Genomic DNA, 26,000 nt, shown 5'->3' on the forward strand with positions numbered 1-26,000 from the left:
CCAATGGCATTTTTTTTCCAAAAAAAATCATAACTTCAGAAAGTCTTATTTCCATAAGCTGGAGAGAAATTTTAATGATTAGACTTTTCAGTGCTATACCAGACTAAGGAGAAGACTTGCTTGGAAAACATCAGTTATTCGCTGTCTTTTAAACCACAGCATAAAGCTGCTCATCCCTGTATCTCTTAGCTGCAGGTTTATGATGGGGTCCAAGTAATTCTGTTCTCTTCATGATGACATTTGCTCATTGTCTGAAAGGATTCTAAATTAGGTATTGCAGGTTCAACATTAATTTTGGTTGAATAGTTGAAAATTGTTGGAGAAGGGACACCCTGTCCTTTTGAGTATAACCACAGTACATTAAAATGGACAGATGAGCAGTTGTGATAGCCTTTAAGGAAAAAATTGAAAAGGAAAATGTCTGCATACAAATGAGAAGGAAATGAAAACAGCAAGGCACTTACATTTAAAATAACTAAGGAAAGTACCAAAATGATTACATGAAAAACTACTTTAATACCAAGGAAGCCCCTTAGAATGAATGGGACCATTGAAACAGGACAAATTGTTTACCTGTTAAAAAAGATAAGACACTGGCATCCTGACCACTTTATACATCTATTCAGTATTTATTATAGGAGATGTGTGAGATGTTCAGACCATAAGGCATCTTCAAATAGTAAACACCCATTCTTAGAAGACAGAGAGATCGGATCCCTCAGCTAATGGTGAAAGGTCCATAATAAAATAAGAAGCTCTAGGTTTAAATGTAAACACCAAATGGATGGAATTGGAGAATATCATGTTAAGTGAAATAAGCCAATCCCCCTAAACCAAAGGCCAGATGTTCTCTCTGATATGCAGATACTAACTCACAATAAGAGGGGAGGAGAAAAGAATAGATGTTCATTGGATTAGACGAAGGGGAATGAAGGGAAGGGAGGGAGAAGGGGACTAGCTAAGACAGTAGAAAGAACCGGACATAACTTCTCTATGCTCATATATGAGTACACCTCAGTATAACTCCACATAATGTAAACCACAGAATGGGAAGTTATACCCCATGTATGTATGATACGACAAAATGTACTCTATTGTCATGTATATCTAAAAAGAACAAATAAAAATTTAAAAAGAAGAAATAATAAATAAAAATAAACATATTTAAGTATAAAAATAAAAAAAATTCCAACAACTAAAAATGTGAATGCCAGAATGAGACTGGTGTCCTATGAGAAGTTCTTGTTTGTACACACTAGTTTATGAAATGTGAACATTAAAAATCGAAAATCGTATTTAGGAAAATACCTAAAACTTTAAAAATATTTCTATTAATTTGAAAAGCCAAATGAGAAGGGTGACAATGATTTTGTTAACAGAAAAAAATTAATGTTACAAAATTGTACAGCTTAGAATACAGTTTTACATAAAGTAAGTTAAAAACTTTTAAGGATAAAAAAAAATCCAGTCTTTAAGAGAATGAGAAATAAGTATTTATAAACACTGCTATCCAAAATATACAAAGAACTCCCAAGATTCAACAATAAGAGAATGAAGAACCCAATTAAAAGGTAGGCCAAAGACTTGAATGGACACCTCATCAAAGAAGATATACAGATGGAAAAAAAAAAAGAAAAAGAAAAAGAAAATATGCTCAACTTTAGATGTCATTAGGGAATTGATAATTAAAACAACTATACACCTATTAGAATGACCAAACTCCAAAACACAGACAACACCAAATGCTGGCAAGGATGTGGAGCAAGAGGATTATTTATTATTGGTGGAGATAAAAAAAAAATGGTACAACCACTTTGCAAGACAGTTCAGCAGTTTCTGACACAACTATATGTCTTCTTATTATACAATCCAGTGATTATGCTCCTTGGTGTTTACCTAAATGACTTGCAAAGTTATGTCTACACAAAAATCTACACAGACATGTATAGCAGCTTTATTCATAATTACCAAAACATGGGAGCAATGAAATGTCTTTCAGTAGGTGAACAGATAAATAAAATGTGGCACATCCAGAAAACAGAGTATTATTCAGCACTCCAATAAAATGAGTGATCAAGTCATGAAAATATGGGGAGTGAATTTAATTCCATATTACTGAGTGAATGAAGCCAATCTGAAAAGGACATACACTGTATGATTTCAATTGTATGGAATTTTGGAAAAAGAAAACTATGGATGCATCAAAAAGACATTGGTTTCTAGGGCTTAGCAGGGAGGAGGACTTTCAGGCAGTGAAGCTGCTTCATATGATATTTTAATGGATACGTGTTGTTGTACATTTGTTAAGATCCACAGAATGTACACAAAGAATGAACTCCAATGTAGACTATGTAGTTGGGTGATAACAGTGTGTCAGTGTAAGTTCACAGATTGTAATAATAAATGTGCCACTCTGGTGGGATCCGGATAGTGGGGGAGGCTATGTGTATTTGGGGACAGGGAGTATATGGGAAATGTCTGTAACTTTCCCTCAATTTACTGTGAACAATAAATTGTACCCCAAATTAAAGTTTATCAATTAAAAAAAAAAAAAGAAATGTTCCATTGCTGTTTAAACCACTGTATGATTCCATCAGATAAAGTTCTGTAATAGGCAAAACTAATCAATGGTGATATGAACTAGGATAGTGATTTCCTCTGGGGGAATCAGCTACAAAAAGGCATGAATAGAACATCCGGAAGTATTGGTGAAGTTCTGCTTTTTGATTTGATTGACAGTAATGACATTGTGAAATTTCATAGAAATACATGTTTCCTGGTATCATGTGTGTGTTATATCTCAATGTCTTTTTTTAAAAAATTTTTTTAGTCGTAGATGAACACAATACTTTTATTTTGTTTTATTTTTATTTGGTGCTGGGGATCGAACCCAGTGCCTCACACATGCTAGCAAGTGCTCTACCACTGAGCCCCAGCCCCAGCCCTCAATGTCTTAAAGTTTTTTATAAGTGAAAAAAAGAAACAAAAGCCAAAACAAAACAAAGACCAAATGAAACTACCCAACTTTAAATTTATTTCCTGTGGATCATTTGTTTTACTGGGGAGAAGCAAGTAATCCCTGCACACTTTTCTTCCAGTCATTTTGGAATGAGGCATTAATGGATGAGTTAGGATGCAACCAACAAGAGAAAACACTCTAAGTATTTTAAAATGGGTGGAATTTAACCCAAGAGAAATGATTACATTTGATGCGAGGCTAAACTAGATATAGTAAATCAACCTAAAGAGCATAATTAGCAAAAAGTCCAAGATACTACCACCTACAATTCTCAAGGGACCAGGGAAGAGCCAGTGTTGCTAGGGTTCAGGGTTCAAGGTTACTGGGAGAAGCTGGAGGCAAAGGCTGGGTTTGGAAAGTAGCCCCCAGGGGTTATCCCCATGGAACTGAGCAGGTGCAAGGTAAAGCATGGACCTCAAGGTAAAAACAGGCACAGACTGGCACACTGGAGAACAGAGAACTCAGAAAATCAGTTTTTCATTTTCAATCCTCTTGGAGTAACTGCTCCAGTGGAGAGATGGACTTAATGATATTTTCAAAGTGCACTGTTTACCTCTTGGGAGGTAGACATTTAGCAAACATCTTGAAAACAAATGAAATCACCATTGTAGTTCTATATCCAGTCTCAACAAACCAAATTCATGCATGCACCCTTAAGATCATGAGAGAGTTACAGACCTTCACTGTGAAGTTAACCAAAAGTATAAAAAAAAGTGTGCCTGCCTTTAAGGCAGGCAGTGAGCAATGTCAGCTACGTTGCTTTATTCAGAAGGTGACATGGGTGTATTCTGATGATCTTGACATCACTGTTCTTCACAGAAGAAAATAAAACCACACTTTGAAAACTGATCTTAGAAGGAAGTGAAAAGTCACACAATTTCCCCAATATGACCACTACTCAATTCCTCCCAATCCTCTCTGTCCTGCTAAAAAAAAAAAATGATGATATTTAAGGCTAATAGTAAAGCACAAATTTGCAAGTTCTGTTGTACCATGGAAGGGTATTATGTCTGATGACATAAAACATAGTTATTCATCCGTTTTATAGCCAGGCAAACAAAATTCAATGTGTTGTATGTGTGTGTACTTAATTGTTCATAGAAGTTAAAAAATTACTACACTTGAACTTAACCATGTCCTGATTTTAATGTAGGAAACATAAAACCCTCCGGCAGGCAGCTTTTGAAATGTTATCTTTATCTCACACTTAAATGTGTCAATGATTAAACTACCAGAGACACAAGCAAATTTTCCTTCAGTTTATACCTTATTAAAACATGGTTCTTATCTCATTCTGACTAATTACTCTAATATGAAATATGTTTTCTTTTTTAAAAAATTGCTAATTTTTAGAGGAGAAACAAAACGTTATGGCATTTGCTTAACAGAAACAAGAAAGATATGTCGGGGCCATCTCTGTGTTGAACACCTCATAATTTAGATGGTTTCTGATAATAATAAAAACAAAAGGAACAGAAAATAAGTCTTTCACTGTCTGACACCCCATTAAAAGTAGAAAGCTGGAAGGTGTTGGTAATATTTAATCCTTTTTATTAAAGGGAGAGAAGCACTTTACAAGGACATCATTGATGTCCATCTTACATCCGTGGGCTTAAACACACTCACCTAAAATTCCGTGAGGAAACAGCATGAACTTTCCAAAACCATCTATATTATTTTCTTTGAAATGGCTGTTGATTATGGCATTTAAAGACTCCCCAAGTGCTTCATCCAGGGATTTGTAAATCCTATATATCTGCAATGACAAAACATGGGTTTTATTTAGCTAAGAAACTCACATGTTTACTACAGAAAACAGCCAAGAATGGCAGTTCTAGAACAAATGTTATTTTTACAAAACCCTCATGTACTATTAATAACTTGTAATATTCAACTCAGAACATTGATTTTCATTTACTATAAGAAATGTTATTTCTTTTCCTATAAGAATAATGGCATGGATGCTAGAAGTCCTTTCACAGATGAGCATGGATAGGCTCAGAGGGATCAAGTGACTGTCCAAGGTGAAACAGCTGGTTAATAACAGGAGAGAGTCTGGAACCTGGGGATCCTAGCATAACTCTTTGTTTTTAGATGATTAAAAACTTAGAAACGAAACCAGGTGCGGTGGCGCACGCCTGTAATCCCAGCAGTTCAGGAGACTGAGGCAGGAGGATCTTGAGTTCAAAGCCAGCCTCAGCAAAAGCAAGGCACTAAGCAACTCAGTGAGACCCTGTCTCTAAATAAAATACAAAAATAGGGCTGGGGATGTGGCTCAGTGGTTGAGTGCCCCTGAGTTTAATCCCTGGTATGAAAACAAAACAAAACAAAACGTAGAAATGGGGGAATATGGAATCTGCTATGTTTTCCAAGTAGGTAATTTTCTAGAATATTGAATCACCATAATTTCTACTAAAGTCAAGGAACTTCCTGTTGAAGCTGGAGTCCTCAGACACAAATGTTCTCTAATGGCCTAATCTTGAGCAGTTGTAAGTAGATGTCTCGTAAGAATTAGCTACAGCAAAGGCAAACTAACATTATTTAATAATCCATATGATTTATTATGTTGTGTAGTAATAACATATAAACAGCAAATAGCACACAAAATGGGCTATTTATGTTTCTTAAAGCTGAAAGGCTTTGTAAGTTTTTGCCTTCTGAGAAAACTCATAGATGAAAACTGGAGGAGAGAAGCTCTACATGGTTCTGGAAATCAAATGTTAAGACAAAGGAGAAGAGAGGGAGGAGGGACACATTAAGGTAAAGGGGACAAGGTATCTGACAGCTGTGGGGACAGAAAAGGGAGGGACTGATAGGTAGAGGGGGCCCTCTGTCCCCAGCTCCAACCCAACTGCTTTCCTCTCCAACTGTGTTCTGCAACCCAGGTCATCTAAAATGATCATAATCATCATTTTAACTTTCATGACTAGCTTTAGGCATCTTATGGTTTTAGGTACATACAAAATAAAATTCTATAACAATAACTCCCCTTCTTCAAATCCAAATTTTCAGATAAGTTTATTATTTCATGAGTTATTAATAGGAATACATGCACAATTAATTTCATTGCACAATTAATCCCTGTTGTGTCTTATCAAGACCCAACAGTGCTAGGTACATGCATGAATTTGGCACTTTTGAATTAAATGTATTATTACAAAACTTTCTGATTCTTTTTTGTTTGTTTTCTTGAAGTACATGCTATCATTGTTTTAAAAATTGGGTTTGAAGTAGGTTAGACCTATGCATTTGGGAATATGTTATATGTTAAAATGTTGTCCCTCCCCACCATGAATGCAGGTCTCCAAACCACGGTGTCAGGAATGAACAGAAACTTATACAATCTTATATTCTTTCATGTAAAGCCGTGTGTGTGTGTGTGTGTGTGTGTGTGTGTGTGTGTGTGTGTAATAAAGCGAGCACACAGAGATAAACATATCTCGCTCTATTTGGCAACCCAGAATCATTCAAGAAATCCCTCGTTGTTGGCCTAGTGACCTATCAGGATCTTGTTGCTGGTCTTTGCTCCTCCACCTGTCAATCTTGGGGTGCTGGGTACTTTGCATGTTTGGTTTTTGCCTAGCTCCCTGGGTCACCCTGGACTGCAGTGGACTAGGAAGGAAACCAGGAAGCACTCAGACAGAGAGCTGGGTGACCCGAGTGGACTGGGATCTATGACTTTAATAACAATTGCACCTTGGATGATATACTGATTGTGAGTCAGCTTGAGTTTTTGCCACCACTCCTTCACCAAAAATTGACCCTGTTTCAGCCTGTAGCTCAGGCAGTGATCAAAAGCAGGTGTCTAATCTGGAGGCAGCTCCATCTCTAGTACTCCTAGCTTTGTTCCCTGTGGGACCCCAGAATACACAGAACTGAATATAGATAATTCTTTCCAGTGAATCAAAGCCTTCAGTCCTGCTCCTTCTCTTGCTGCAGCCTATTGAACACTTGAGAAGCAAAATTCTCACATGAACACCCTCTGGGGATAGAAAATGATACTTTTTTTTTTCTTTAAAATTTTACTTAAATACTAGGTCAGTAAACTTAAATTCTAGGTTGGCTAACCTAGAATATCTAATTCAACTAGAAGTTAAAGATTTAGTACACTGAGATAAGATAAAAATAAGGTCTTCTTTACCTAGTTCCCTGACAAAGATTTCAGGCAGGGTTCCCATTCGAGTTAAGAGTTGATATCACACCACAGATAAGAGAAAGGAGTGTTTTATTCTATTTGGGACACCATATTTTAGGCATCTAGGTTGAATGGAAGTTGCAGGAGGTCGATTTTTGCTAAATAAGAAAACTTCCTTAAATTAGAGCATACACAAATAGAAACGCCTTCACACCAATGGTATTAATATAGGGATAAATATGATAGTCTATTGATAGTCACTGTGATGTGGGATGTGGGATTTGGTAAGAGCCATAAAGCCATTACACAAGGATGGAGTACGTGGTCACTCCAGCTGTAATTCCATGCGACCAAGCCAAACATGAGACTCAAGTACTGTTAGTATTCACATTACCATTGAAGTTTGTGCCAGTGCTGATCTTCCCACTTAAAACAGCCCTTCATCCTCACTCTCTAGTGTTTACCTTGAAATATTTTCCTCATAGCACTTACAACTTTCTAATGTATTATTTATCCATTGTCATTTCACACTAACATATAAACTCTACAAAGGCAAAGTTTTTGTTCATCATTGCACTCCTGATGTTGAAGGTGATGGCTAGCACACAGTAGGCCTGCAGGAATATTTATAGCAAGAACACACAAACCAATGAGTGAATAAAGCCTTTTTGGTTGTCACCAAATTTAAATCTAAGAAGAAATGTGGATATTCTTAATCACAAAGATTTGCAGATCAGATTTAGGCTTATAATTTATGACAGTGAATTAAACTGACAGTGAATCAAAGCCTTCAATCCTGCTTCAATAATGTACCATGGTAACAACTTTATCTATTCATCCCCTAGAAAAAAAACAAAGTAGAGTGAAATATAAGATTAAGTAACATGGACACAGTAAAGAAGAAATCTTATTAAATTGTCTTTCTTATTTTAAAAGTTGCCTCGTTTTCTTATAAATGTATTAGGTCCAATCTCTTCTCTGTTACTCCTGTGACCTTGCACTTCATTAAAATAATTTCATCCCAAGATGAAGAATTCATAGGAATTTTATTCACACTGGAAAAAATGAAGAACCAAAGCAGTCATTTTATCTGTTTTCATTATTAGGTAGGAATTTGCAGCAGAAACACTAAATATTAGACCCCTGCTGTCCACCTTGGCCTGCTAAGGGACTCCTGGAGTGTTCCCATTGGTTGGGGAGGTGCGGTAGGAGGGAATTCCGGAGGAGGGATTTCCTGTTGGGGTCCGGGAGAACGCCACCTGTGTGGGTCAGCATATTTCCTGGGAGTTTACAAGGCATTGGCAGGAGTTTCAAAAATAATATTTGTTCCTGTTTGAGTGGCTCGTGATTTTTGTGCCCAGCCAGACTGCGGCAGGGAAGGGGGAAGTTGATGGTCTCTAGGACTTATACTGTAGGGCTTTCCTTTTTTGTTAGTTATATTTGGGAAATCAGGGTGCCATGGGTCTGGCTTATTAGATTTCAGTGGATAGACAACAATTTCAGATCCTTGGGTTAGATGATGATGTCCATAAATTTGCAAAGGGTGCACCAGAGAAATGCAAACATGGAGAGCCACACTGCATTCATAAACATAAAATTTGGTAATTTATGGAGTTTGACACTGTTTATTGACATAAGTTGCAGCACCTATTAAACGAGTTTGGTTAAGAATGATTGTAGTCATTGGAGACATGGTAACAACTTGTCCAAATAATTTCCAAACAAATAAATCCTGCTTTTTTTTTCCAGCAGCTCTATGCCATGGAATTCAAGATGGCATGCTAAAATTTCACCCCACCTAAGCCTGGGATTCCTGTTAACCCTCTTTTGCAAACATAGCAGCAGAATGATCCTTTCTAACAATGAGAAGGCTGGGAGAGAAGGAAAAACTTTGGATCTGAAAGGTCTCTCTTCTGCTGTTATGGAAAGAAGACTGAAGTAGGATTAGAAGACTGGGTTTTCTTTCGTACCACTAACTAGCTGGGCAAGTCATTTACTCTTAACTTAGTTTCAGTTTCCTCATTAGTAAAATGAGAGTATTAGGTCTAGATCATTGGTTTTTCAGTCAGTAGTGGTTCTCCTCTCACCCTTAGGGACGTTTGACAATGTCTTGAGTATTTTCACTTGCAAGGGAAAAATGGGTACAACTGGTATCTGGCAGGTAGAGACCAGGGTGCTGCAGAACATCCTGCAGTGTCCAAGATGGCCCCTACCAAATAATGAACCAGTCCAAGTGTACCAATACTAAGTTGAGAAACTTTGGTCCAGATGGTTTAAATCCCTCTCAGACCTCAAACCCTTCTGTAATTTTACCACAGGCCCCATACAGATCTCTGATATTGCACAAAGTAAGCCTAATTCACCACTGAAGCTAACCTGGCAAATGGACAGATCTAAGTGAAATAAGCCAATCCCCCCAAACCAAGGGCCTAATATTCTTTCTGATATGTGGATGCTAACACACAATAGGGTGGGAGCGGGAAATGGGAAGAATATAAGATCGTTGGATTAGACAAAGAGAAAGGGAGGAAAGATGGGATTAGGAAAGACAATAGAATAAATTGGACATAACTTTCCTATGTTCATATATGAATACACCAACCACTGAAACTCCAACTAAACTATCCTACAACCACAAAAATGGGATCCTGGTTAGAATAAATTATACTCCATTTATGCATTATATTAGTCCTCATAGCAACTCTAGATTTCCCATAGCTCTAGCCACCAATGACCATGAAGGTTCTCATGTTACCAACAGTTGTGCCTGCTAAAAGAGAAGCAATGTATCCTTCAACCTCAGGTAACAAAGTTGTTGATGTCAAAATACACTCTACTGTCATGTATATCGAAAAAGAACAACATCAATAACAAAAGATAGCAAGAGGGTATTTGAGCAAATATAAGAAAGTAGCAGAGAATTCAGTTTCACTCTTGATATTTTATCATCAGGGATAAAAAAAATCATACTTCATCACTCAGGTTAAAGTAACATAAAATGGAAGGCATAACATTTGGACAAAATAGCTGTCAAAAGGAATGGATGTATACATTCAGTAGTGAGTGCAGAATTTTTACACCATAGAGCCAGAGACCTGCTCACATTCAGGAACTCTTCAACCATCTGACGACTTGCCTGTCAGCCTCAGTTCAGTTGGGTGTTCTGTCAACTGTTTTACAGGTGATGAGAAGAAAGAAGGTGATTTATCCAGGATTTCTTAGCCGTATTTCTCACACAGCATTTTCTGCCTAAGGTTCTGCCTTTGTGATTCTTCCTGTTGCATCTCACTGAGGTTAGGGCAGTGGCTGACCAAATGATATTAATTTTAAAAGGACATGCCCCTGATATGGTATGTTTAATGACATATTGCACTTGGACAACCTCAGCCGAGGAGCTCAGCTGCTAAAAACTCAAGGACTTACACATACTTTTTTTTCTTTTATTAAACAAGAAAAACAAGAATGATGAGCTCAGATGCTAATATTTATGAAAAAAAAAACAAATTTAATTTAAAAATAGAATGAGATAGCAGTAAACTAATAGAGCTTTTGGTTTTTTAAATTGCAGTAACTTTCTTTATAAAAGAGGTAGAAAATATGACAAACTATGAAGAAAATTATATTGCTTACATTCTTCCCTAGAGGAAATTCCTATGAAGATTTTAAACATTTACTGCCAGTTATATATACATACATATAAATATGTATATATGTGTGTGCTTATGTGTATATATATGCCCACAGGTACACACACGTACATATACAACACATAATTTTTAATGAAGTTGAGGGATTATATTTTCTTTTTTAACTTCTGGTGTTTGCTAGTGATCCATACATATTCAGCATAAAGACTTCTTTTTATCGCTAGGAGGTTGTTTTTATTCAATTTGCTAATTAAAGTTTATGAACATAAGACCATATGGGACATTCACAGTCACTGAGAGTTTTATTTTATTCATTTACTTCATGCACACATTCAGTCAGAATGTATTTCTGCTACATTCTAAGGTAAGGCAGTAGGTCATCATTTTACTTTTATAATATAAACTTCTGTAAGAAACCCAAGTTTCCCAAAATATCAGAAAAAGATGAGTCATTTTTCTCAGAAAACATCTAAAGAAAGTAATTATCTCATATTGCATCTTTGAGGGAAATATGCACAAAACCAACAAGAGTCTCATTTTGTTGCATAATTACTGAAAATAAGTGTAGTCAAAGTTTTCTTAGAAGAAAATCTCTTTGTCTGAATATAGGTAGGGCAATATGCAGCTCAAATCATACAGGCAAATGCTTCTGCAGTGTTGAGCTCATTAAATCTTCAAACTTTCCATGTTGACATTAACTCCAAGTAAGGAAGAAATATTGACATATTTTTTTACTCACTAGGAAAAAAATCTTTATTTTGTCTTACATTTAAGCGCCACCTTGAAATTGGTCAAAAAGAGAATTAAGTTCAATTTTGAAGGATAACTAACAATGTGACAAAGATTAGTCCAATTAGTTTTTTAAAAGAGGAAATTTTAATTAGTCACATGCAGATATATCATAGATTGTATTAAAATCTCCCTGATACTATGTGACCTTTGCTTTCATGTTCATAGTTTATGTTCATTCATTCGACAGAGAAGCCTGTCTTACACGTCTAAAAGATTAATCACGCGATGTGATTTGCTTTAACTGTGTTTGATTTTACCATGGTATAAAGATCAAAACAATCCGAAGAAAAGGAAAAAAGAAACTCAGGGAACTGCTTATAGAAAAAGAGCAAAATTTAAAAAGAAAAAAGATTTAAAGAACATTTTATCAATTATTAGTAACATGAAAAATAAAAAAGGAACGTGGAGGAAAGGAGAGTATGTTTGCAGGCAGAGTACCATACTTCCCACAAGTCTCCTAAATCAAAGTTGTACTAAGTACATGGAATCCCACATGTTTTAAACATTACTCTTCTCTAATATGCATAAAAACCCAACCATAAAACTTGTTCTCAAAAAAATATAGCAGTTATTTGGATGCAATTTCAGTGACAAACTCGGGCTGGCACAAAAACCAGATTTTAATTTTTGTTGTTGCTGCTGGTAATATATATCTTGTTTCTTCAGGAAAAATATTTATGTGCAAAATAAAGGTGGGTGTTTTCTAAATCAAAGATATACTTTTTCTGGAAGGCATAAAGAGACAAGTGCATCTAATTCTGGTCTTCTGCTCTGGCCTGCCCTTCAAGGGTATGTTTCTCCCTTGTCTGGTGGACTTGAATATACTCTATGCCTAGGAGCCACCTGAGGGCTACTGAAGGGCTGACCTGTCATCTCCACCTGACTCAGAAGATGAAAGTGCCTTTTTTAAAATCATGAAAATAAAAGATATATCATTTACCTTAGTATCAGTAATTAACATGCTACTCTGGGGTTAAAAATAGTGAAACTAGACCCTACATCAGGGCTTTTTAAACCTTTGGTCCAAAGAACCCTCCACCACCAAAGGTTTTCTTTTTTAATAGTTGTTATAGCTATTAATATTTATCTTATTAGAAATTAAAACTTGGGAATTAAAAATATTTATTTATAAATTCATTTGAATAATAATAGCAAACCCATTGCATGTACAATAAATAATAAAATGGCAGTATTTTTCAAAACAAAATTTGGGCAAGAAATACAGCATGGTTTTACATATCTGAAAATATCTTTAATGTCTGGGTCAATAGAAGATAGCTGGGTTTCCATATCCATGCCTGCACTGAATCTATTGCAAAATGGGGCTTGAGTTGAAGAGTATGAAGAAACTCCAAGTTTACGCAGAGACACAGTCAGAAACATCAGAATATTTCATATTAATATGAATATTTGTCTTTGATGTGACACTGAAATTCAACAAATGGTTGATCCTTAAAATAGAGTTACAGTGTGGAATCTTTAGCCAATCAATAAACTTTAAATAATCATTGCATTAAAGTTTATCATTAGTCTTATACTTCATATAGATATCTTTACATATGTATAACTTTTATAACACTGTACATTTGTTGTTTGGAAATTATTGTTTCTCTAGATGCTGAAGACATTCCAAATGTTGACACATTTCACTTTCAGTAACACAAATCTTTTTCATATCACCATCAAACGCCTGGTGCTGTGGCTCATGCCCGTAATCCCAGTGGTTAGGGAGGCTGAGGTAGAAGAATTGAGAGATCAAAATCAGCCTCAGCAAATGTGAGGTGCTAAGCAACTCCGTGAGACCCTGTCTCTAAATAAAATACAAAATGGGACTGGAGATGTGGCTCAGTGGCCAAGTGCCCCTGAGTTCAATCCCTGGTACCAAAATCACCATCAGTCTCATCAGAAAATTATTTTAAAAGTAATGGGAAGCTGTCAAGCTTATAGTGGCAGATGCAAGCTTTCCAAAATTCTGCTGGAAAGTTTAAATTTTATCATTGTTGGAAATTTTTCAGTTGTTTTCTTCCCTGAAGTATCAAGCTCACTTCATTCATTTCCAAGAAAATATTTGCCAAATTCCCATGTCTGGATAATCTTAGTTTGCCAGCCAGTTGTTCTTTCAAATAAACATGTTGTTCTATGAAAGAAGTGGTGGGTTCAGCTTGTACCCCAAACAATTGTACTTGGAGACAATTATTGTATCTTGATATATTTTATGGATACTTTCTATTTTCTCACACCAATTGTCAGAAGGATGTGTATTAAGGCTTTGAAATTTAACAAAATGGTTTCTTCTTCTCGTTGCTTTGTTTTTCACTATACATGGAATTGGGTAAAGAATATAATGACTATTCGAGTTTGGGACCACTGCCTTGGATTATGGTAAGATAGCCACAGTTTTATCCACCACAAATTTTAAGCATAAAATATAAATGTCTGCAGATTGAAAAATGTAAATAATATGCTATGTTATTAGTAAGAGGGTTTTGATATCAAGGAACCCTAGAGAGTCTTAGGGACTTTACTTTGAGAACCACTGCCCTACAAGGAAGGGAATATGTTAAGGTGGTCAAGTGGGAGCTCTGAGATTTGACAGTCAATGGTAACTCATATCATTACTGATTTAATCTCTATATGTTATAAGGGAAATTACTTATCAATTTCAACCCCAGTTTTCCAATTTTTACTCTTCTGAAAGGAAAAATACCAGGTCTTACCTCACAGAGTTAGTTGTTCCTAAAGATTAGAGTCAATCATTTGGCACAGTGTCTGACACACAGTAACTCAACAGATGTTAACCATGATTACTAATATTTATATTATCTTTCTTTTTGAGATCAAGGATTAATGATGTGAATAAATTAGAATATTAGCTGTTGGATTCTGTTTATCCTACCCAAATCCAAATTTAAGTTTGACATTTCCTCTGTGAATATAAGCTACATGCAGCTATACACTTTTTCTCTACTCACTTGAGTACAAAGGGAATACATTTTGCCCCTTGTATGTTGAATTTACAAATTCTTATACAGTCAGTCATGAGAGACATTGCTTGGTAGTGAAAGCCAGCGGTGATAAATGAGAGATGGTATTTTTAGTAGGTCCCTAAATCCCCCAACCCCTGACCTGATGCTTGGTACACCATGTTTGCTTGGGAAGCAGAATGTACCAAGGAATTACCCTATGACCAAAAAACTAGATCACAAGGACTCACAGAAGCACCATTTGCCCAAGGTCTAGAGCAAACACCTGAGAAAAGTCTTTCCTGAGATGTTGGCTCTTTCCCTAACCTAAGTCCTCCAGTATTTATCAGTTTTGGGAAAAAAACTGAGTGTAAGGACATGAAATTTGAGAAAAATATGTGTGTGTGTGGGGGTGTTCCTAAAGAGGAGGGCAGAGTGTGTGTATGTGTGTGTGTATGTGTGTGTCTGTGTCTGTGTATGTGCATGCACATGTTCATAGGTGTGTGTTGCACTCTCACAGAAGGGATCTGGCAAAGACCAAGTCAGTGGTAGAAAACTCAAAGTTCACGGGAACATCTGGCTGACTTAAATGGGAAAAGTAGGTAAGACCAAGACACACCCGGCCCATATATTTTATTTGGGAATATTTCTTAATCCTTCAAAAAGCATTCCTTTCTCTCATTTTCTTTGAAATAATAAGAGGTTTGGTTGATCTATTTTTCTTTTTTACCTTTTTTTTAAAAAATACCAGAGTACCAAAAAAATTTTTCTCACACACACACACACACACACACACACATATATTATATATATATGTTAAGGTGGTCAAGTGGGAGCTCTGAGATTTGACAGTCAATGGTAACTCATATCATTACTGATATATATATATATATATATATATATATATATATATAATATATATATATTATATATTTTCATTATTATATATATATATATATATATAAAATAAACCCCAACTTGATGATAAGTGGCACATAAATTTGATCTCAGTGTTGAAAAAGCAATAGAGGGTTTTAGCAGTGGAGTTCAAATGAAGAGTGTGTGTCATTGAAAAGGAGAAGCTCCCTGTGCATGTGCCATGTAGAGGCACCCAGTAAACACCACCACATCTTCCTATTTTCAAATTCAGGGTAGAAATCCAGATTTCTACATAAAATCTTCAAATTAATAACTCTTGCCTCAAACTGGATAGGACAAATAAAACATGTTGGCAGAGTTTTCAGGTTGCTACATTTTTCCCCCCCACAAAAGATATAATTTCCTTTCCCTTCTGATCTTCAGGATCTTTAAACTGTGCCTTTGATTCCTATTAACAACTACTCACTTGGGACAGAGAGGGATCCAAAATAGAGAGGCACCTCTATCGCCCTCTAGTGATCACAGCATGCCAAAACAGCAACTGAATGCTCATTCATTCTGTTTATTGAAAACTTCCACCTATGTGAAAATCATCATTCACCACCCAAAAGCCAGCAAAATAATTTTTGGCTACTATGTGTGAGAAGTGAACCATAGGGTGATTTTCCTATTAGTTCAGATTTTAAGGCAAGAGGTTATGGAAAGAAGGAGTAGGGCCATCAGCTCAAGCAAGGACTTAGAAGACACAAGTTCCAGACCATATCACCAGGAAAAGAGAAGAATCTAAAAACCAGGCCTGGCAGCTCATGTTGTTGGCTGGAAGCTAGATACTGAGTTTTATGTGGACAAATGAGAATAGCATTAATTATCAACTTATCCACTAAGTAGAACAGCATGTAGCAGTTACTGCTAATTTGATCCCTGTTTTAAGTATTTAAAACACTTATTAATTAATGAGGAGCATCTCATATACTTTGTTTAGAAGCTTCACTTAAGCAAAATAGTTTTTAGGTTGGGGAATGGGAAAAAATTTTGCAATTTGGAAAAACAAAATTTCAAATAGGCCAGTAATACAGAGTTAATCAAGGATCCTGAGAAAGTTAAAAATTTAGCTCTTATGACATCTCTGTTTCATTTCCATGCTCATGTTGTCTTAGATCACTGTCCCCAAGAATTCCATTCCTGTAGCTCAAATATCAGCTTTCAAGGATGGTTCCCTCTGTACATTCATTTCTTGCTGTTTTGCCCTCCTTGACACACTCTGATAATTTAATGAACTGAAATCTGATTGCTTCTAGAAGCTCAATACTTGGTTATACTTTTGTTTTGAAAACAGCTTTTGAGTAGAGAGCGTGTCAGCAAAAGCAAGTAAAAGAATGTGGATGTTGTTACAAGGTCAGCTTTTCAGATGCTGCAGGCGGCCATTGCTGGCATTCTGTCAAACAGTTACCATGGGCAGCAGGGCCATTCATGGGCCATGAGTCAGCAGCCCTGACAAGGCTAAATACGGTGACCGCTCAACGCTCAGTATGATGCACGCTCATGCGCCTTCAGAAAACAGAAGAAGGAGGAAATTATTGTCCAGATGTTAATATGTATATGTGTACATGGAGAGAGAGAGAGAGAGAGAGAGAGAGAGAGAGAGTGTGTGTGTGTGTGTGTGTGTATGTGTGTTAGAACCTAGGTTAAAATAGTTATACATATAGGTTTCTTCTGTAAAGTGAAATATAAGTGGACTGAGAGCTGACATATCAGAAGCCAGCGATTTTGGATGGGATATTGTGCCAAGAGGGAGAGAGGTGGTTGAATTGGGCTGACCAGCTTAATAGTAGACACATGTGGCTACCGAGCAGCTGAAATGTGGCTAGTCCAAATTGAGATACTATAAGCATAAAACACACATGTGAATTCAAAGATACAGTACTGGAAAAAAAAACTCACTAATAACTTTTGAAATCGAGTACATGTTGAAATGATGATTTGACTTATGGAAAAATAAAATAAAATATATTAAAGTAGTTTTGCCTGTTTTTTTTTTTTTTTTTTTTTACTTTTTAAAAATGTGGCTACTAGGAAGTTTAAAATGATGTACAAGGCTTGGATTCTGTTTCTATTGGAAGTTCTGCTTTAGGAGACATTAGCTATGATCTCCTTTCAATATAACACACACATGCCTTTGCGTGTACACCTGTGTGTACACACACACATACACACACGAAGAGGAAAAGGTTAGGAAAAAGGGGCCTGGGTCGTGGGTTAAAATAACAAGGGCTTCAGAATTCCATTTAAGGTGCTGATTTGAAGATTCTAGTTCTCTAAGCCAAAGAATGGTCAGAACAAGAATGACACTGAGTCAGCCCATCCTGAATTGCCAAAAGGCCTCAGCTCTAGACCCAGGAGTGAAAAACGTTTGCCATATTTCATTGAATTCTGGCTCCTTCGATAACAAGGAAAGGGTACTGTCAAAGATGCTAAGAAATGTTTCTCCTCAAGTCACTCTTAGAAAAGAACGAAATGAGCCCTGTAGAAAAGAACTGGTGAAGATCTCAGAACTTTTCAGTTCTGTTTTAGACTTGGATGCCATAGAATGAGTTGGCCATAGTGGTCAAGATCATATCAGATAGATTGGGCTAAAACTTTGTCTTAAGAAGGATTTTGATAAAGCATAAGCTGGATTCTGATTTGGCTAATCAAATCAGTGAAAAGTTATAATTTCCTGATTTGACTGACTGTATTTTCTGTTATCAGAATATCACTTGGAATTTTGGCTAGTGTTCAGAGGTCCCCAGAAGCCTCACTTCTGTATTTCACTGCATCATTTAGCTTCTTTTTAAGTTCTTCTTAACTAATGTCTGCTTTGATATTAGAGTCCTGAAGTAGAAAACATGCTCCAAAGGGCTCCAAAGTTGTCTACCTCTTATCCTTGAATTTCACTCATCCATTGCAACATTAACTATTGACTTTAATTTTCATGAGCCCAGGTGACATTAAATGGTGGCTAAACCATTTTGAGCAACTGTCCAAAGACATGTATTCATCCTAACAATGAAATAGTCACAGTGTGCATGCCTCCTTAACTAGTTGATAGAAAGGATGGAATTCCTCAAATGTTTTTTCAATCAGAGTGTCTCCTTTCTGTCCCAAATACATATTGTAGTTTTGCCTATTAAATTGAGAAACTGAGATGAGTTTCTGGGGGAACTTTAGGAGAACAGATCATTATTCTCCCCTATGATTACTATTCTTTCTCTAAATGGAGAGTTGGAATATGTGAAACTTAGTGTATTAATTTAAAGTTTCGGAAATATTCTAAGGGAAAATTGTTGGGTTAGAATTTTAATGATTTCATATATTTTTGCTTTCTCATTAAAAAGATATTGAACATTATAGGCTGAACATTTACATAAGGGACTGAAACAGACAAAATATTTTTACTACTCTTTTGGGGTAATTATTTTTAATATTTTCTTCTTTTTTTTTTTTCCCAATACTGGGGATTGGACCCAGGGGCCCTTTACCACTGAGCTGTCTGTGGCTCTTTTTATGTTAATTGAGACAGGTCTCTCTAAATTGCCCAGGCTGGCCTTGAACTTGAAATCCTCCTGCCTCAGCCTCCTATATATCTAGGATTTTAGATGTGAGTCACAGTGCCTGGCCACATTTTACTTTAAAAAAAAATTAAAATATCTTTTTTAGTTGTAGGTGGACCCAATACCTTTATCTTATTTGTTTATTTTTATGTCGTGCTGAGGATCGAACCCAGTGCCTCACACGTGCTAGGTGAGTGCTCTACTTCTGAGCTACAACCCCAGCCCCCACATTTTACTTTTTGATGAGTTTTTCTAAACCTAAATTCTTGACAATTGTTTCTGACCAATTTTTAAAAGTGTCCATATTTGGAAAATATACAAAAGCAAGTATATTTTAAACAAGGTAAGATAAGCTTACAGCATTTGCAGAACAACAGCCTTTATTATCTGATTCTATTGATTTGGGATTAAAATAATAAATATTGAGTAAGACTATGCAAAGATGAAAGGATTATGTGGAATATACTGTCAACTTAATCTCTCTACATTTTTGGATAACTGCATTAGAGTACTTTTTAAAAAGATTTAGACATCTAATAATTAGAATTTTCTCTTATTTTTATTCTAGATTTTATAATCAAGAAATGTAATTAAGAATCCTGTACAGTCTAAGATTTTATGAGTTGTTAATGAAACTCCTTCAGAGAAACCAAACAAAGAAAAACCATAGTATGTGAAGGCAGTGACATTGGTAAGACATGGTTTGAGAAACCTGCCAGGGCCTAGAGAATTCTACTGGGCCAGTGAAAAAGCAGCTTTCATTGCTCCTGACCTGGAAGTTCCGGAAGAAACGGTTAATGGTGATTGACAGCTCATCTCAAGTCCATTTAAAACCCATATCCCTTAAGAGAAGAAGAAATATGAGGCAATGCTCAGACACTTAAGGTAATACGAGTCCCTCTGTTCTTCCAATGTGATTCCCAGCAGGACAATGTGCAGATGATAAAATCCAAACTGGATAGTTCTTTACTAGCCTAACTGAGATGAATCACTCTAATGAATGGCTTACTTCACCCCTTCCAGGACCGACAATCTGTGCTTAGTGTTTAGTAACACTAAAATTGGAAGTAAAATCATGTCTGAAACACATCTTATTAAAGAAATAAAAAGAACTTGCAGCATGATAAAAGGAACTTATAAGCTATGCTAAAATTTTATAATGACAGAAGCCATTCTCTCGTGGATTTCCCCAAACCACAGAATTACTTCTAAGCACATAAAGAAGACCATTCACATAATTCAATTGTTTCATCTGCAACAGGAGAAACAGGGAAAAAATATCACTGTGTTTGTGTGTGTGTGTGTGTGTGTGTGTGTGTGTGTGTGTGTGTGTAAACATGTGCATGTGTGTACATATGGGAAGCCTCCCATTTTTGCTCATTTCAAAGGGTCGAATGTGAAAATTGACATGTTTGAGAACAAGGTAAAATGAAAACTTAGCTCTTTGTATAGATGAATATTGATTTTTTTTTCTCAGTGTCTTATCTCCTCCATGGCAAAGTTGTGACTCCTAGAAGGACTGGCCTACTCACATTCCAACAAAATAAGAGTTTTATTGTACTCAAATACATGCAGTTCTTTGGTTTAAAAAAGCTTGAGAAATCTAACTGCCAGAAAAACTTAACTAACTATTCCTTATTTACAGTAAAGAACTTATAGGAAAAAAAAAGAATACGATTTAAACTGTGCATTGGTTCTTGGATAATTTAAGAAATTTCTGGATAAAAAGCAAAAACAAATGAGTAATTTGACAGATGAATAGACAAAATAAGCAGCAGTCTGCTTATCTAAGAAGGTCGCCTCTTGAATCTTAACAGTTTACTTGTCAGAGCTCTTCTGCCCAGGCTTTCCTTTTCTGCCTGGCTGCATAACAGAGTATCATGGATTGCCGACATAATACAGAGTTCTTAAAAAAAATTACATATATTAATCAAATAATTCCTTGAAATTATTATTATTGCTCTAGTTTTATTCCTTAGGGATTTCCAGTCAACTTTCTAAACGTATACTTAATGGAACATAGAGGATTATCCTATCTGGAAGATAAGTATGCATTTGGGTTCAGAACTGAAGTTTTTTCTTTTTCAGAATGTACCCTAGAGATTAATTTTCACAATTAATCTTTGTTTCAGCTAGTACTAAAGGTTCTGTATGTGTTCAGAATACACTGGCAAGTTACAGCTTGATGACCAAGAATAAGGACTTGCATCTGTTCCCTATTTTCTTTAAATAATTTCCTCATCTTTAATAGGGCTTAGCTAGAGTAATCTGGAATTTTAATGCAGATAATGAATATAGTGTGCCTTGCATGTGACTCATTCAGTAACTGTAACTGGTCTAGAATTATTAAGTGGAATAAGCAGTGGGAAGAAACTAAGTAGAAACGGGGCACAGGAACATTTCCAGTCACTTCTAAAGTGAAAATCTCCCTGTCAATTAACCATGGTTCTATCATTTCAGCTGTTTGAGAATATCACGAAGCCAGCTGGCCAATCACAGAAGACGAAATTGAATAAGGTGACAGGTGAATTACTGAGGACACCAAGCCTGTAAATCAGTCCACACAGTTCCTTGGGGAGTCATCACTCGCCCAGGCTTCCTTTAAAAAAAAAAAAAAAACTCTGAATATTGTTGGCTTTCACATATTATCTATGGTGGCTGACAAGGAACAGTCTTCAAAATCTTTTATGTAGTTTCAAATAAAGCTCAAACAGCATTAGCAAGCATGGACAGAGAAGCGGGACAATGCATTAGAAGGTCTCTAGTGTAAAGCTGCCTGGTATTTCAGCATGGATTCCTCAGTGGTATTTAAAAAAAAATTCCTTAGTGTTAAGTGTTTTTTCCTGGTCCTTTTATTCAAATAGACTGTGATACATTGGAGAATATTAAGCTTCAGCCACAGCATTCACTATGGAGACAATTAAGATTCAACTCTAGTGTTCACTATGAATCACAGAATCTGCCAGAAGATTGGTGCATCTAGTAAGTGCAGAGGCAATCACCCAAAAACATTAGCTATAAATCCAGGAAGAGAACAGTAAAACTGAAAAATTAAAGGCAAGGCAGAGTTTTATCTTTAGCAATCAACAGGTTACAACTTTCCTCTTTTTTGATTTACCATGATTATAAGTAAATCTGAAAAGTATGAGTAAATTAGTAGTAGAGCTGATATATTAGGAATGATACAGTAGTAGTTGTGGGATGATTGGAGGTGATTTCAAACTTGCTTTGAAATCTTGTTGCTGGTGTAGCCATGTTTTAAGGTAGGGTCTTTGAGAGGAATTGATATCTTTCTTATGAAACTGGATTAGTTCTCACGGAAAAGGGATCAGTTCTCCTGTGAGTTTTGACTCACAGGACTGGATTAGTTATTCTGGGAATTCAGCCCCCTGTTCTCACCTACAGGTGCCTGCTTGTTCTTCTGCTTTCTTCCATGAATTAAAACTCTATAGGTCCTCACCAGAAGCTGAGAGGATGCCAGAATCAAACTCTTGGACTTATACTACTGAGAACCAAAGTAAGCCTCTTTTCTTTGTAAATTACTCAATCTCAGGTATTCTGTTACAGCAACAGACAATGGACTAAAACAGTGTGTAACCTTCAATATCCACCTCTTTGGTTTTCATGCATATCTTAAAAACCTGTAAGAAATCGTAAATTTTAAGAGAAATTGTACTAGATTTCAGTCTTGATGAATTTGAAACAAATAGATAAGTTGCTTTGGTTGGCCAAGTAGATCATTAGGAAGTTCCGATTATATTCTATATAATATTAGAAAATGAATTAATCATTTGTATATTTATTATGAACAACAAAGTTTCTAGACTAATGCAAGGACATGAGCTCTGGAAACACAAGTGGGACCAGGACTCAATTCCCTACAACACAGAGATGTCATTGAGGTTTCAGATTCAGACAAATTCCTAACTATCATGCCGCATAACAAGCTGCAGGAACTGTAGCAGAGACACACAGAGGATATTAGGGCTTCAGGGGATGAAAAAAAGTAGAAAAGATCATGCAGCTGGAACATCTGGGGGCCTTCAGAGAAGTTGTCCTGGAAAAGTAGCACTGCACCCTCTGTATTTTGACATGTAATAAACACTTGTAGAATGAATGAAGGAAAAAGTCAGTGGAGCAATGATACCTCACCATGCCTGGCACAAACCCATTGCCAGCAAAGACATCCCAAATTGAACTGTAGAATTTGAGAATGGACATTCCATTCAAGGAAATAAGCAAACACTTGACATGTAGCAACACTGGGCAGGGCTATGTGAGGAAATACTGGAAAAGGGGGATGGGTCCAAATTACTCAGCCAAGAAGACTGAATGGTCTATTGGCTTGTTGAAGAGAAGCCATCAATAATTTCGGAGCAGACGTCAGGAAAAAGTCCAATCTCCTTAACATGAATCCCAAGGCCTCCTGAGATCTAGTGCCTGCCCATTCCTCTGGCCTTCTCTGTCCTTTCATGTTCAATCTCTTTCACTTTCTCAATAAACAGTGTTCTCTCTCACCACCAAGTGGCATACGTGCTATTCCTTCTGATAATGTCTCCACCTCCCTTTCTGGCTAGCTCTTAGAGTTGGCATCCTTCTTCCAATAAGACTTCCTGGTCCCTAGTACTAAGTGACTTTCCCCTTCTCTGTTACCCATTGATCCTGTACTTCTCACTGCACCATGTTGTAGCTATCTACTTATTACGTTGGGCCCTTTGAATGCCTGTCTGTAGCTGTCTCCCTAGTACCTAGCTCAATGCCTACAACAGTCATTGAATGGATTTGTTGAATGAATGAAACAGATAAGACCAGAGATGGGTATCAGGAATGTCGCTCTGACTAACTCATATCTCACATTACTGAGAGAAAAGCCTTGGAAGTAAAAAATAAAAGTGGCCAGCACATGGCATATTAAGATATTATAAAATTAAACTAAATAGTAATGATTGCTAATATCTATTGAGGGCTTATCATGCCAAGCACTGGGCTAATTACTTTCCAAGCATCATCTTACTTAATCCTCCTAGTAATCTTATTAGAAAGGTATTGCTAACAAGGAAATGAAAGCAAATGGAATTGCATATGAATAAAATATTACCATTCTATAAACTATTGTGTCTAACCCTTTAATACCTTTGTTAATTCTGGATGCCATAGTTCACAAAATATATTTGAAGTATCTAAGTGAAAATAAGTGGTATCTGTGTAAAGACAGAGTAAACAAATATGGGGTTCTCTGTTCGGAAAAAGATGTGTAGGCTATAAAGCTTTGAATGGTATGGAAAAGATGGCAACAGACTTGCCCGCTGGAAATACTGTTGCACTTCCAAGTGGTAAGTTTTGGGCCCATGAAAGGATATATTACTTACTGTTAAGAGTAGGTTGAAAATAGAAAATAATTTTTAAACATTCAAATGATTCATGAGCCATAGGGCTATAAAAATTACTAATGTGCATTAGGAAGAATAATTACATTCTTTGATAGCACATCTCCTGGGGCCACTGTAATAGAAAAAAATATATGACAGGAACAAGATATTGATTCAAGGCACTAATTTTATGTTATTTACTGACACGAGAGCAGATATACGTTAACACCTGATCTATAGCAGTATCACCGCATGGGCCTAGTATAGTGCCAGTTTCTAAATTCAATAATGCTAGGAGAGTCACCATAGAATCCACAGCTAGGAAACTGAATTTTCATTCTATTTTAAGGTACAGATATTGGTTCCAAGTCGAAAAGATGATTAAGAGTGGCTTGAAGGGAACGGATCTAATTACACCATTACTATAAAAAGACTGTATCCCCAGGGGAGAAGCAGGAACAAAGCAGGTGTGTACAAGTAGAGAAAATAACACACATGCTCACACACCACCTTCCACTTTTTCCACTTGATTCACAGAACTGAACTTTCACCCATGAAGGAAGATTCGCCTGACTCCTGGTCTCTCTGCACAGGTTCTTATTTAGTGATCTGGAAGCAAATCGGGATGCTTGGAAGGTCAACTTCTGCTCTCCAAACACTGATTTTTCAGGAAGTGAGGATTTTCATCTTCTGTGTCAGGTGTCAGAAAGCAGTGTGATCAGAAATCTGTGCAATTAGGAAGTTTAAAGGTTGCACTCCTTTGACTCTTAGGTTTCCTTGCACAAATGATTTTATCCAGGATTTGGAGTCCTAGACTATTTTGGGGCTAGAACACAAAGTAGCAGTTCTGAAATGAGCAAAGTGTTCAAATACTTGCCCCAAATCTGTAAGCAAACCACTGCCATTTTTAATGTTCTTATCCAACTTATATATACAAACTAAAACAACAAAGAGAGTTTATAAATTTGCCTCAGTTTCTTATGCTTTTGATCACATATGACATCATCTTGAAATGAAATGGCTATGTGATAAGAAAGAGCTGGGGGGTGGGAGGAGACTGTAAAGATTTTTGAAAAAAAAAAGAAAATGCACATAAAAATTAATCTGGAGTATATGTCAAAGAGAAAGTGAGGGATATTCCAATAGATACGAAGTGAAAATATAAGGTTACAAAACATCACCGTGTTCGGCAGAAACAATCAAAAAGATTTCTTTTTTAAACTCCTGGTTTTTCCAATAGGTCATTGAAGAATTTTATCCACTGATTTGTAGCTTAAAACAGTGAATTTTGGGTAAAAAAATTACTTAAAAATTCAAATAAAATACTTAAAAATGGAACAACATTTAATGCATGTCAATGTCATTGCCAGAGAATCTCAGAACTGAGGCTCTATCTTTAGAATGAGGAAGGGAACCAGTCAGAGAAGTATTTCCCCAAACATTCGAATAACATCTCCAAAGGAAATCTTCCATCCAGGTCTTGACAGCACTTATGTTTGTGGATAGCAGTCATTTTGCAGACATATCTATTCCTAAATTGGTGATATCCCTTTACTCAAATCCCCATATCATTAAAAGCTGATTGATAAACACTGACATAATCCTC

At 36.3% G+C, this 26,000-nt stretch overlaps 1 protein-coding gene across 13 annotated transcripts in view; it reads right to left on the minus strand.

Moving 5' to 3' along the window:
- The window catches only part of Dtna (dystrobrevin alpha), a 349,876-nt gene that overhangs the window by 184,750 nt on the left and 139,126 nt on the right, over window positions 1-26,000 (minus strand). For all 13 annotated transcript variants that reach the window (XM_076837170.2, XM_076837171.2, XM_076837178.2 and 10 more), the window contains exon 2: window positions 4,646-4,775. The gene's annotated coding sequence lies outside the window, so the exon portion shown is untranslated. The remainder of the gene's footprint in view (window positions 1-4,645; window positions 4,776-26,000) is intronic.

Source organism: Callospermophilus lateralis, chromosome 17 (genome assembly GCF_048772815.1).
Source record: "Callospermophilus lateralis isolate mCalLat2 chromosome 17, mCalLat2.hap1, whole genome shotgun sequence".
NCBI classification, from domain to species: domain Eukaryota; kingdom Metazoa; phylum Chordata; class Mammalia; order Rodentia; family Sciuridae; genus Callospermophilus; species Callospermophilus lateralis.